Here is a 14,120-nt window from a genome sequence, read left to right on the forward strand (position 1 = left end):
GATCTGTGCACTGGCTACGGATTTGAAAATGGATCATCTTCAAAACCTTGTCTATGAAGCATAAGTGCATCCCCAAGTCGGCCCTAATTTAACTTTCTCAGAAAATTCCAAGGCTCACTCCTCTAGGCCCACTAGAACACCCTATTCCCACCGGCTCGTCCAACCCAAATTCAAATGCATAAAACCGGGAGGGTTGAGTTTCCCATCCAAAGCTGCCAAACAATGGAACTCCCTCCCACCTGCACTGTGGGTCGAAGTGCCCTCAAAACATGCCTGTTCTCCTAATTGGGGAGACTACACAAGGTTTGTCTATGTCAATATTTGCCTGCATGTAGCTGCCAATTTGTCTGCACATAACTGTAACTGGTCATTTGTCTTGCACGTTACTGGTCTCTCTAACAGCACCTCGATGCCCTCAGGTTTTTGTGTGCTTTATAAATGAAAAAATAAATAAATAAAATAAATAAATACATTTCAAGTGGAGGCATGACGCTGCTAATTCACATTTATGAAATTGTAGGGGTACATGTGGATTTCAGCAAATATGGCTGCATTTTGGTGGTAAGGTGGCAGATTTACCTCCAGATTTTACCTCCAGATTTTTCCTCCAGCAAACTGCTTCAGACCTCCCCATAATCCCCATTAAAAAGAAATAAAAGCAAATGTAACTCCTATAAATGAACCATAGGCCAAATGTTCTGGTCCTTTCAATTGAAAAACACAACTGGACTGAACTGCTTTGCGAATGTAGCAATCAATCTACTATTCCAATTGCCACCAAGTGTGTACAATATGTACGTTCCTGGCTCAGAACAGCTACATTTATAATTGGTTGTCCATCATAGAAATTGAACTAACAGCCCAGACACTATATACAGTGTAAAACGGGTAAGGCAGAAATTGGACCACTCCACAAGTATTGTTAAATTCACTATACACGCACAGGAGTCCTAATGCATTTACTAGAAGCAGTGGAGAGAGAACACATTCCTGTAAACAAACTTTTATAAATCTCATACACTTGGAACATGCATGCAGTCTTAAGAGCATATTCCCAGTGAATGATTTGGGTATAAGTCTATACCAAAGTATGATACAATACCATTTCAACAACTTCCCAAAATTGAATTCACTACATGTTGTTTCCAGTTTGAAATTCGGACACCATTTCAACAATCCAAACAGATTCACATGGCTAATATATTATATAAATGCTTTTAAGATAACACAGATATAACTAAAAACAACTGTAAAGTCACTAACTTTACACATAGCCAGGTTTATCCTGGCAGAAGAACATTCACCACTGTGGCATAATATACCACATTGGTGCCACAACCACTTCAGGACACTATACTGCATATGGAAAACAAAGAAGTGGTTGGTTGGAATGCAACAACACTTCTATTACTTTTAAACAGAGGTTACAATCAAACCTAAACAATGCCTACTTAATATTCCATAATTCAACATTCTGTCAATAAACTATTATAACATTTAAATTCATATTTACAATTGTGTACAGTTAGATTATGCCAATGGGTATCTGGCTACTTTAAAAGAAATACAAAATACAAAGTGACATAAGTGACATAATTCTGCATTAAATACATTCTACTAAGAATACACCATTCAAGGACTTTGAAAAGAAAACATATACATTTCACTATCAAAAAATGTACTAACACTCAAGAAAAATATGTGTTTTAATATTAACATTCCTACTAACCTACCTACCGTTATTATTTTTTCCATGACCCAATTATGTTAATACAACAACAATGTTACACACACAAATATTGTAGAAAATAAGGTAAATACAATGTAGGACCTATGAGGGTCAAATTATAATGTATATACAATAGAAACCACTGAGATTTCTCTCATTAATCTAAACACAACATCCTCCAAGACATCCTCCAAGACCTTCAGCTACTACTTCTTAATGAGGTACTAGCCCATCAGACAAGAAACAACCATTCATACTGCTATTATAGTTGTTTCTACTTTTTGTTCTCTACAGTTTCCCACTCACTTTCAAAATAAAAACAAGAAATGAACAGGACCACAGAATTCAATACCCACAATCTATTTCCTTTCTACATATCCCACAGTTCAGAAAACATGGACGAAATTTGAACACAATGCAAAATTGTGCTAACAGGAAATATAAACATGTTTTTTTTCAATCCACCATGGATTTTATCCCATGACCCAATGATTACAATATATTAGTATGACAACAGTGTGTCACACACAAATGTTGTAGCACCATGTACTACTTATGAGGATCAACAAAGTTAATGTATGTATGCATATTTAAGTATGTATATTTTCCATAGCATGTTCAACAACTAACACTTTTTTCTTGACTTTACAGACAAACAAACACACACATTATCATGTGTGGTCATAGCCACTGATTGGCAACATCCAATGTGTCAAACATGTCATCATTCTCAACATAAGTGTGTCTGTGGCCATATCCAGTGGCCAAATTGTTCAGGGCACACCCAACACTACATGGCCATTGGCAGTAGCCTCAGCCACATTTACTCACTGCTACCCTATCCACACTTCCAGCACCTAAGTGACACACGTATTTAGATTATTTCTTCAAGCACTTTCAAATTTCCAAGCCCAATGGCAAACGTATCAACCCTTGTACATCTAGCCATTGGCTACCAACATCTGACAAACAAACACACAGATGATAACTTGTGCCCATGGCAAGTGCTTGCACAAGTCAATCCGATATATCATATCTTGTTATATTAGTAAAAGTAAGTGTGTTGTGGCCAAGGCTGGTGGCCTGCTTCAAAACTTCAATCCAGTATATCATCCCTTACAATAGTAGTCAGAGTAAATGTGGCTTTAGCCATGGCCATTGGCCATAGACACTTACTGTGACTGCTACCATGCCCACACGTAGGCACCCAATTACAAAAGTATTCATAAAGATTTTTCAAACACTTTTAACTTGCCAAGCTTATTGCCAACCTCTGTTTCATATATCATCTCTTATGCCTGTAGCCAGTGGCTACCATCACCTGACAAACACACTGATGATCACTTGTGCCCAGGGCCAGTGGCTGCCAACATCAATGCCATATGTGATGTTGTGTGGCCAAATCAAGTGGCCACTATTACCCACACTCCGTTCCCTATCTATAACAATACAACCCAAGCAAACATATATTATCAGCATACATTTAATAAATCACAAAGGTGTGTCACACACTGCCAGCATAGTAAATACGATTTGTCCTCAGCCATAGAAAATAGTAATAGGAAGGGACTGCGAACACTGGCCAAAACTTAAAACTATTTTTATACTCAAAAACACAAATTTCGGGTTCCTTTCTTCACTCTCCTACACTCCCCAGGCACTCTTTCATCCTCACCACAACCACAAATCTGTTTTAGCACACTTTTTTATACCACATGGTTTTGGAGGGTATTTTGTATAATCTTGGGGCTTGACGGTATTTTCTTACCGCCAAAAACAATGGTAATTTGACAGTGACTATTCCTTGCATTCAGATTGGGTTTGGCTTTAGAGTGGAATTCATTTTGTTGGTGGTATTTTGGTGAGCATAATTTCTTTGTTTTATTTGTGTTCCCAACATACAAAACCCCTTTCTTTTGTTAAGACTGTTCTTGTGATCTCCAGAGGCCTCAGACTTCTACATTGTTCAGAAACACCACATTTTCATATGGAGTGCCACCTATGGCTGTTATCACTAATTTATTTACATTAGTGAGGCTATGTTTCCATGGAGTATTCACAATATCATGTGGTATTATCACTAATTTATTTACATTAGTGAGACTATGGGCCTCATTACACGGACGGCGGTAAGGGTTAACGGTCACCGTTAATGGCAACGGTGACCGTTAACCTTACCGCCGTACTACGAGGTCCCTTTGCGGGTTGGAGGATTTAACGCCTGCTTCTTGCAGGCGTTAAAATCCAACCCGCTAAGGGACCTCGGAGCTAATTACGGCACCACAAAATTGCGGTGGCATAATTAGCGCCTTCCCCATTTCCATAGAGCCCTATGGGGCAGAAATGGGAATGGGGAAGGGCAATGGCGGAAAGGGGATTTACCGCCCCTCCAACCTTGGAATGGGGCGGTAAATTCCCTTTCCGCCAAGGCGGTGCCGGTATTTTACCGGCATGAGCCATGGCGCTAACAGCGCCATGGCTCACCGCCTACCGTGTAATGAGGCCCTATGTTCCATAGGGTATTCACAATAACATGTGGTATTATCACTAATTTATTTATATTAGTGAGACTATGTTTCCATAGGCATCTCTCTGCTGATTCATATACGCTCAGCAGACTATTGCATTATATTCTACTCAGAAGCCACACACACATACCCTGAGTGGAATCACAAGCACAACTGTTTATAATGGCTCATGACATTGCTTCATCTGTATAAGAAACTTGGCACATTAAACATCATTCCCTCCCCTACAGAGTATTTTCTTTTTTTTATAGGCACCAAATGAAGAACAGAAGCAAGAATACTCTCAGGCAGACTGTGTTATCACAATTTCATTTCAAAATGATACATTACCATTCTGGTGAGACAATTCTTTCTGAAATTAGAATTGGGGTCAAAAGATACATCAAAGCGAGAAAATGCTCTTTTTAAGTCTTGTAAAAACTGGCGTGGGGATGTATTAGGCCCAGCAGTGATTGTGTAAGCGACTTTCTTTGCCTCCTGCAATGACTGGAAAGAAGAAAAATGACGCCTAATCTCTTTTTCAAACTCTGCCCATGTCATATTCTGCTGCTCATTCAATCCTCTTGTGATACTGGCCGTCGGAGCACCTAAAGTTAAATGAAAATACTGCCTGTACTGTTCCTTAGGTATCTGGAGGGCTTTAAAAATGTCATGAACCGCTTCTAAGTGACCCTCTATGCAGCATTCCCCTCCCTTTTTAAATGGTTTGATCAGGGCTTTGATAGATTTCATAATCTTTATGGGGCTACTTGTTGCAATGCATGGAATTGTACTACTTGGTGACTCAACCCTGGTTCCAGGTGTATGGGATTGGTGGCGGCCCCCAATGGGAGTATCAAATCCCCAAGAGCGCTGCAACCAAGTTCAGTCACCGGCCCAGTCACTGGGGCACTAGCTCTTTGGGTAGAAATAAAATTCACTTCAACTCCATTGAATGTGGTGCCCTGCCACCTCTCCTGGGACCTGGGAATGCACATTTGCTGTTCCAAGTCCTTACACTTTTTAAGGAGCCTGTCTGCTTCGTTTTGCAAATAGTTGTTTTCATCACTTATTTTATTAATTACCTCCTGCATGTCGCACATTTGCATTTGGCATTCCTTAAATTCTTTGTTTCTCTTGTCTCTTTCTTGACACATTTTAACCATTTCCTGTTCTGCATTTTGGAGATCACTTTCTTTTTCATAATGTTCTTTTTGTAAAATCTGCATTTCTGAAACCATCTCATCTTTATCTTGTCTAATGTGGTCCACCAATGCCTTTAAGTGTACCAATTCTTGTTCACTGTCCTCAAACTGTTTCGTGCTTTTGAACAATTGAATATCAAAATCTCTGCATTTTAACTGCATGTCTTTCTGACATCCTTCTAATTCTGCTCTTAACATTTCCTCCTTTTTACTTGCCCCATCTAAGTCAGCCTTTAACCTGTTAATCAGCTTGGTATCATTTTCTTACATTTGCAGGGACCTATTCAAAATGAACCAGATCTTGGCGCATAGCCATATCAGACAATCTTTCTCTGTATGTTTATTGGCTGCATTTAATAACCTTAGAAGGCAGACCTGAATTATGCTGCCTTCTGCAAAAATATTGTCTAGTTTTTCTTTCTGCACCTCACCATGAATGCGGTCATGCCATTCTGAGGCACTGTTAGATGACCATGTCCCATGTGCATATAACTTTGCCTCTAAACATTGCACTAGCTCTGGGAATGTGGCTTCCATTTGAGACATTCTGAAATTCGTTTTTAGTGGCACACTGTTATTATGAAATGGGTTCCCTTTAATGTACAGATGGCAGTGTGAGACACACTTGCCACGCCCAGTAGGTGCTCTATGATAACTTTCCCGGCTTGCAATGCACCATAAATATATAGGGTATTTTGTATAAACTTGGGGCTTGGCAGTATTTTCTTACCGCCAAAAACAATGGTAATTTGACAGTGACTATTCCTTGCATTCAGATTGGGTTTGGCTTTATAGTGGAATTCATTTTGTTGGTGGTATTTTGGTGAGCATAATTTCTTTGTTTTATTTGTGGCCCCAACATACAAAACCCCTTTCTTTTGGTTAGACTGTTCTTGTGATCTCTAGAGGCCTCAGACTTCTACATTATTCAGAAACACCACATTTTCATATGGAGTGCCACCTATGGCTGTTATCACTAATTTATTTACATTAGAGATACTATGGGCCTCATTACACGGATGGCGGAGAACCATGGCGCTATTAGCACCATGGTTCATGCTGGTAAAATACCGGCACTGCCTTGGCGTAAAGGGGAATTACCACCCCATTCCAAGGTTGGCGGGGCGGTAATTCCCCCTTCCACCATTGCCCTTCCCCATTCCCATTTTTGGCCCATAGGGCTCTATGGGAATGGGGAAGGCGCTAATTACGGTACCGCAAATTGCGGTACCGTAATTAGCTCCCTGGGTCCCTTTGCGGGTTGGTTTTTAACGCCTGCAAAAAGCAGGCGTTAAATCCCCCAACCCGCAAAGGGACCTCGTAGTAAGGCGGTAAGGATTTACCGGTACCAGTATTTTACCGGTACCGGTAAATCCTTACCGCCATCCGTGTAATGAGGCCCAATGTTTCCATAGGCCTCTCTCTGCTGATTCCTATACGCTCATCAGACTATTGCATTATATTCTACTCAGAAGCCACACACACATACCCTGAGTGGAATCATGCGCACAACTGTTTATAATGGCTCATGACATTGCTTCACCTGTATAAGAAACTTGGCACATTAAACATCATTCCCTCCCCTACAGAGTATTTTCTTTTTTTTATAGGCACCAAATGAAGAACAGAAGCAAGAATACTCTCAGGCAGACTGTGTTATCACAATTTCATTTCAAAATGATACATTACCATTCTGGTGAGACAATTCTTTCTGAAATAAACATAAGAGAAACAAATGCAAAAATACCACAAATTTCATTTCATGTTTGCAACAAGCAAAAGAGAGATTATATCATGTGTCTTGCAACATTATAACGTGGCAGTTAAACACAGGAGAATTCCCTATCACTACACTGTCTGTCTAATAGTAGATCATTCGTCCGGCAGTCACAGCAATCTCACTCCATTTGTATATTTACCAGTTATTTGTAGCTTTTCAGCACGCAAAATCTCCTGGCTTGTCATCTTTGAGCAATGACCCAGGGCCCTTTTTTTTTCTTTCTTTAAAGCACCCAGCGAGAACATGCAGTTCAATCTGCAATCTGCAGTTCTCTAACAGGTGCAAAGTGACTAGGAAGCCCCAGTCTCTGAAGGTCAGTGGTCCAGATCCTCACAGCAGCAGAATGAAGGCGACCTCACTGCAACTCCGCAAAATGTCTCCTCCTTGTAATTCTGTCAGAGACACTACAAAAAAACCTATGTTACCTCCCCTAAGTCTATGTAGATTATTGCCTCCTCCTTCCACAACAATAGCTCACTTTTACAAATAACAACTGTATCTAACTGATTTCCTGGCATTCAAATTTTGCTCCCTGCAAAGACAGTGAACAGGGCAAAGAAAAATTGCCCGTTTAAAAATGAATCTCAGCCTGCCTCATTTTGCACATGGAGAACACATTATAATGTTATGTAGTTAGAATTGTGTTAGTATTTGTAAGTTAAGTTAATTAATCAAGTATCTAATGTGTCTCCTGTAAGTGAGGCATTTCAAGTGAAGATAAAAAATGGTGTGCTTTTAAATAGGTATTGAGAAACAAAATGAGAAAAAATGTTGTGTTTTTAAAAATAGATAGCCTGTCTTCATATACATGTCCCTATGTTACCCTGACAACACATGGCTTGCTGTACCACAGCACAGTAATAATGTGATCTCATGCAGTGGCGTTGCACTCCAAAACATGCTAAATTATACTCCAGTTTGCAGACAACCGACAGTGATCGTGGATTCAACATGGCAGCATTTTCATAACATTGTGATGCACCTCACGTTCTTTCATTGAACTACTGTTTTCCTCATCTGATGTCGACAGATGTTACGCTGCTCTCTGATTGGTACAGAGGCATCTGCGGACACTCTATCAGTAAGTGAGTAATATGATGGATTGCGTAATAGAAGGACATATTTTCTGATAATTGATATATTTGCGCAAAAAACAGAAGACTATGGGACGAAATTTGCCCTCTTATGCCACCCTGTTGATGTGACATTGGGAACAAATGCAGTCTGGTTTTCGCCCAAGAATATCTAGAGAAATAACACAGCACTACGAATATGATATATTGAAAATATGTTTTTAGATAGCAATGAGAATAATGTTCACGTCTCAATTACTTATAATGACAAACAGATAGCGTTTCTTCATCTAAAAGTTACGTTTATTGAAGGAAGACTGGAAACCAAATGCTTAGGAAAGACTTGGACGAATTCTGTTAAACATGCCTTCTAGTTGCATCTGCAGAGTAATATGTCAACATAGCATATTAAGAGACTCTGTGTGCAAAGGGTAACAACTCACTCCTCATAGATTATACTGCTCAATGCAAGGAAATTACTCAAAGGTTCTATCAGAGAAAATATTTGAGGATAATGGTGAAGGAAGATTTTAACACAACTGATGTCAAAAGAGAACACTTGTTGGAGCCCCTTGTTAATAAGAAAAAAACTGAATTAGTGAGTTTCATTGCCATATTGATAGACAAAGTAACACGATTATCAATTCGTTGAATTGACACTAGCATATATTTTTCAAAAATCCAATTATTAAATCATTTAAAGGACAACCTCCTAGTATATTTTAGAACAGGAGTAATCAACTCAAGAGCAAACTTACAAATATCGAAGTTGGTGGGATGTGGGTAAGTAAACCAAATGGCCTCTACAAACGTGGAGAGGGTAGTGTGTGTGCCTATTGTAGCAATTGTATGAAGCACTTTACAATGGAAGGTATGAATTAGTGGCATCACATTACAGAATTCCTGAACTCTAATACAGAGATTATTGTGTATGGCCTAATGTGCTCCTCTAACAAGGTCGACATAGATAGAACCATTATGATTTTTTAAATGAGAATTTTGGAAAATGTTTGGGTTATCATAAATCAAGATAATAAATACCCATTTCCCATACACTTTCAGGAAAGCCACAATAGTGATCCTTAAACCATGAAATGTACTGCTTTATGCCATGTTTAAGCCGGCACTTGCAGGGGCAATCGAAAGAACACATTACATCAGTTATAATCTAAATTGATTTTGAGAAATAAATATACCAAATGACCTGAATACTTGCAAGGGCAATTGCTTGTTCTCGTGATTCGTAATTTGTAATATCTTAAAGCCCTAAAGGTAGTCTGAATGGTGCAAATATTTCAGATACTTTTTCAATGTCCCCAGCGTATAAGTATGAGGGTGATTAGATGCTTATTTATGGTGTAGAATTACCTACAAATACGTAACAATACAAAAATATCCTTTTATTGTGGGCACCATGGATTTCACTAGACTTTTTCTTTTCATTGTGTTTTGGTTTATAAAACATTGCACATAAAAATCAGAAAATCGTTAGTTGATCAACAATGATGACTATTGTACATTAAAAAGTGTTAGGTTTCAATTCATTAGAGAAAATATAAAACTACCACATATGCCACCAAATGTGCCGCTTGACATATTTGATTTGCCTTTTTTTGTATACACTTTTGTTGACGGCTGATGGACGCAGCCGTGGTATTATGCACTTGTCTACCTGTGCACCCATGTTGTGGCTTGTCAGTGTTTGGTGGGCTGTGGTCTGACAGTTTGATGGTAGTTATGTGGCTCCCTCCGTAGTACCTTGCTGTGGTGTGCCATTCAGTTTCTTGAACCGCTCGGCTCGTGCCTTTATCCGGTGATGCTTCAGCAGGGGATTTCTCTGCCTTGCCGTGATCCTCGACACCAGTTGCCCAGATGCTGTGTCTTTGCTGCCTGCCTGTTAGTACGTTTGGGGATGTGCTCAAGCCAGGCATTGACTCAAACCATCATTGTGGTTAGGCCGGTGCATGTTGAATAAAACATGCTTTTAGGCTTGTTGTCATGCGTCTTGTTGCTTTTTTCCCGATTGATAGCACTGACGTATTGGCCTGCAGAGGCACATGGGGGCTGTTGTTGCTTACGGCCTCTGGGCAGGTCCCATGTTTTTTGGTGAAATTTGCTAAGCTCCCATGCCCTACACCCTTGTAATTATTTTATGTGGGCATTGGTGGGAGTATAGTACTGGACCAAAGTGGATCCGGTGATTTACAGTTACTAGAGCTTGTCCCCTCAAAATGACATCCAAGCTCTTAGTTGAGATACCCTTACAGCCCAAGTCCCCCAGACTCAGAGGAACGCCCTGTCCTTGTTTACTTCAAAGATGGGTCAACGCTGTATTCAAACACATAACCTGAGAGCTCTCTGCTGGGTGCAAAGGTATAATTGGTGAACTGTGAACAATACAGATTGTATTATGATAGGATGCGGTCAAAGTAACCTAGCACTTTTTTGAGTTTATTCAAGAAATTGAGTAATATGTCATATGTACTAATATGAGAATCATCCTGGACTGATATTTTTTTAGCATTTGTAGGAATTGCAGATTGCTGTCCTGTGTCTCAATTCTTGTTATATTTTTATTTTGTTTTATAGTGTGTTATTTATTTATTTTTGCATTTATTAAACACATCAATGCGATGTTACCACCAGTTACACTTACATTAAGGAGTGGAGGAGAGAGTTCGGGTAAGCAAACCATAGAGAAAAGCAAGCAAGCAGAGTCTCCCAATGATGGTCCTTAGCTAAAGAGCCAGGTTTTCAAGGCTTTTCTAAATGGCCAGTAAGATTGTTCCTCCCTCAGAGGTGGTTGGAGTGCGTTCCAGTGACAGGTGGCAATCATGGGGAAGCTGGCGCCGCCACTTTTGACCCACTTCGGTTTAGGTAAGACAAGTCTGTGTGCGTAAGCCCTCCTGTTATATGTGTATTAATGTTATGTGTTGTTGTATGTTTTAATGTTAGTGCACTAAGGCCCATGGGCATGTTGCACTGGCTATAAGAAATTATTATTAATAATGATAATAATAATAATAATAATAATAATAATAATAATAATAATAATAATAATAATATATTGACCCTCAGATCTATATTGGAAAATACACATTAATCTCTTCATTGAAAGTGAGATATATGTTGGAGCATTGCAAAATGTTCCTCAACAATATGAAACTGTACTTATCTATCTTGAAATACAGGAACATGATTTTCCTTTTTTTTTAATGGATTGTATGTTGTACATAAACAGAATTGGGAACCTGTAACAGAATGGACCACAATTGACATAAATGATGAGACTCGTCAGGAATGAGTGGAGTATAAATGTGTTATTTTTCTCAAACTCTAGTCCTCTTTTATTCTTTATCAACAATAGCTAGTTGGCAAAGTTTCACACAGTCCACATGGGTTAGCACCACCTTTTATTTGATTTATTTATTTTATTGTTTAAAGCTTAGACCCAGCTCGAGAGCAGTAGAGCACTGTACAGAGTGCGGGTAGCCTGTATTTGGTCTGGCATATTTTTACAGTAGTTATAAATCAAAAGGTAGAACAGCCTCTAATATCTCATTCCAGACACTAATATACATAGTGCTACACGGAAAAGTTGATATGAGGAAATGTATTATTTTTTCACACAACAATTCTTTATTCACATAGTCGTTGTATCTTCAAAGCCGCCAAAGCTGGCTAATTATTTTGTTGGATATACATATTACAAAATACCAAATACAAACAATTGCATCAATTAAAATTCATCACAATGTTCATACGTATACAATATCATGAAGTGCAATGTGAAATGTGAAAAATCCTACTCATGTACAATGTGACAATCCGACCCTGTTTCTAGCCCTTTTCTTTCTTTGTCCCAGAGTTTGACCAGGGTAACCCCTATTAGCTGTCCTGATGAAAACAGGACAGCTAACTTGCCTAATAGACTGGTGTTGCTAATGTGTGTTTCACATCAATGAGGACACCTATACTTAAGGTTTTGTCCTCAGGATTTTCAAACATTGGGGATCCACATGCATTAACGTTGCACTGAATGTACTCCATCACACATGTGCAGGGTTGAATTGTGGTGCAGTACATTAATATGATTTTGCACATTTCACATTGTACTTTATGATATTGTATATGTATGAACATTGTAATGTATTTTAAATCATGACATTGTTTGTATTTGTTATTTTGTAATATGTATTTCCAACAAATGAATTAGCCAGCTATTGCGGCTTTTAAGATACAATGACTAAGTGAATAAAGAATCGTTGCATGAAAAAATAATACATATCCTCATTTCATCTTTTCAGTGTAGCAATATTTTAACAGTAGCGCATTACTGTGGGCCTCATCACAAACATGGTGGTATCCAAGTGATAAATCTGCTGGAATACCGCCAATGCAAAGAGCGTTACCGCAACTTGGTCCTGCGCTATTAGCACCAAATCCCGAGTTGTGGTAAGGCTGTTAGTCCCAATTTTTTGAAGAGACAATAATGCTCTATAGGATGGTAACAGCGCGATTACCGCCAGCGGTATAAACACTGAGCTAATAGTGCAACAAATGGGTGGAAAGTGGAGAGTTTTACCTCCAACAAAAAGCTGTAAGTAAACCTCCTACTTTCTGCCCAAATATCGGATTGGGAGGAGCGATAATGCTGCGGTAAGAGCATTACTGCTGCCTTTGTGTTTCTCTGCCCAACACCTGATGAAACCCTGTGAGTTGGTGTCTGTGCATTAGTATCAGCACCCATTGCAGTTAGTCTCTGGTCAGGTATTGTTGAAAATGCCACGTTTTGAGAGATCTGTAATCTATACAGATTGCCACTGGTTCTCCGATCAGCCAGCCTGCAGGTTCCCTGCATCCTTCCAGCTCCATGATCTGTTCCCAACAACAACCCTTTACAGCCTTTACTTCTCATATAGTGCTAAACCTCTCCCTCCCCAAAATAGAACATACCAGGTAAAACAAGGGGTAATTACCAAAACCCTTCCCATTCCCATTTTCAGTTACCTTTATACAAACGACTCCACCAAAGCAATCCAATAGCTATAAACAAAATGTCAATTTTCTCAATTGTCCTCCCAGCCACCTTCTCCGGGCACATTTATATCACCCCCTCTTCTACAAACTTCAGCACTTCCTTGGCTCTATACATTCTTATACCGTGTAAGCAACCACCCCTGCCACACTTCTATCAAACCATCAGAGGTGGTAGCCCCACAGTTTTTACCAACACCCACAGCCCCATTCCAACAGTTTGAGGGAATCATCACTACAGTCTCACCTGCTTTCCTTCTCTATCTTAAGGTAAGGCATGCTAGCGCCTGTATTCCAGGTTCAGACACGTCTGGCTTTCTTCTAATATGTATATTTCCTGACTAAAATACCAACACTGATGAAACGAAACTCTAATAAAAAAAATATTAACCCTTTTCGTACTCCAGAACACAGTCCAGTATAGGACTTACTTCTCGAAACCCAATGCACTCTGGAAGATAAAGTCTCCTTCCTCCTTTACATCTTCGTAGGTTTTCGAAAAAGAAACCATACTCGCAAAAAACATTTCCCCTTCCATTATCTCTTTTACCTGGGCAGAAAACGGACAGAAATATCTAGAACAAGAGGCTGGCTACCAAATAGAAGTTCTCAAAAGAAAAGGAATAGAGTGTACACAGGAGGAAAACAAAACCAAGAAGTATCATGAATCTCAGTGTTACGTCCCTTAACTTATTGTCAGTTCTGATACTAGCATCCTAGTCGTTTCCAGTTGAAGTTCAAAAATTGCAAAAATCAAGAACTCTCTTACATTGTGACAAAAACAATGAG

This window comes from Ambystoma mexicanum, chromosome 4q, assembly GCF_040938575.1.
Source record: "Ambystoma mexicanum isolate Mex_15411 chromosome 4q, UKY_AmexF1_1, whole genome shotgun sequence".
Taxonomy (NCBI): domain Eukaryota; kingdom Metazoa; phylum Chordata; class Amphibia; order Caudata; family Ambystomatidae; genus Ambystoma; species Ambystoma mexicanum.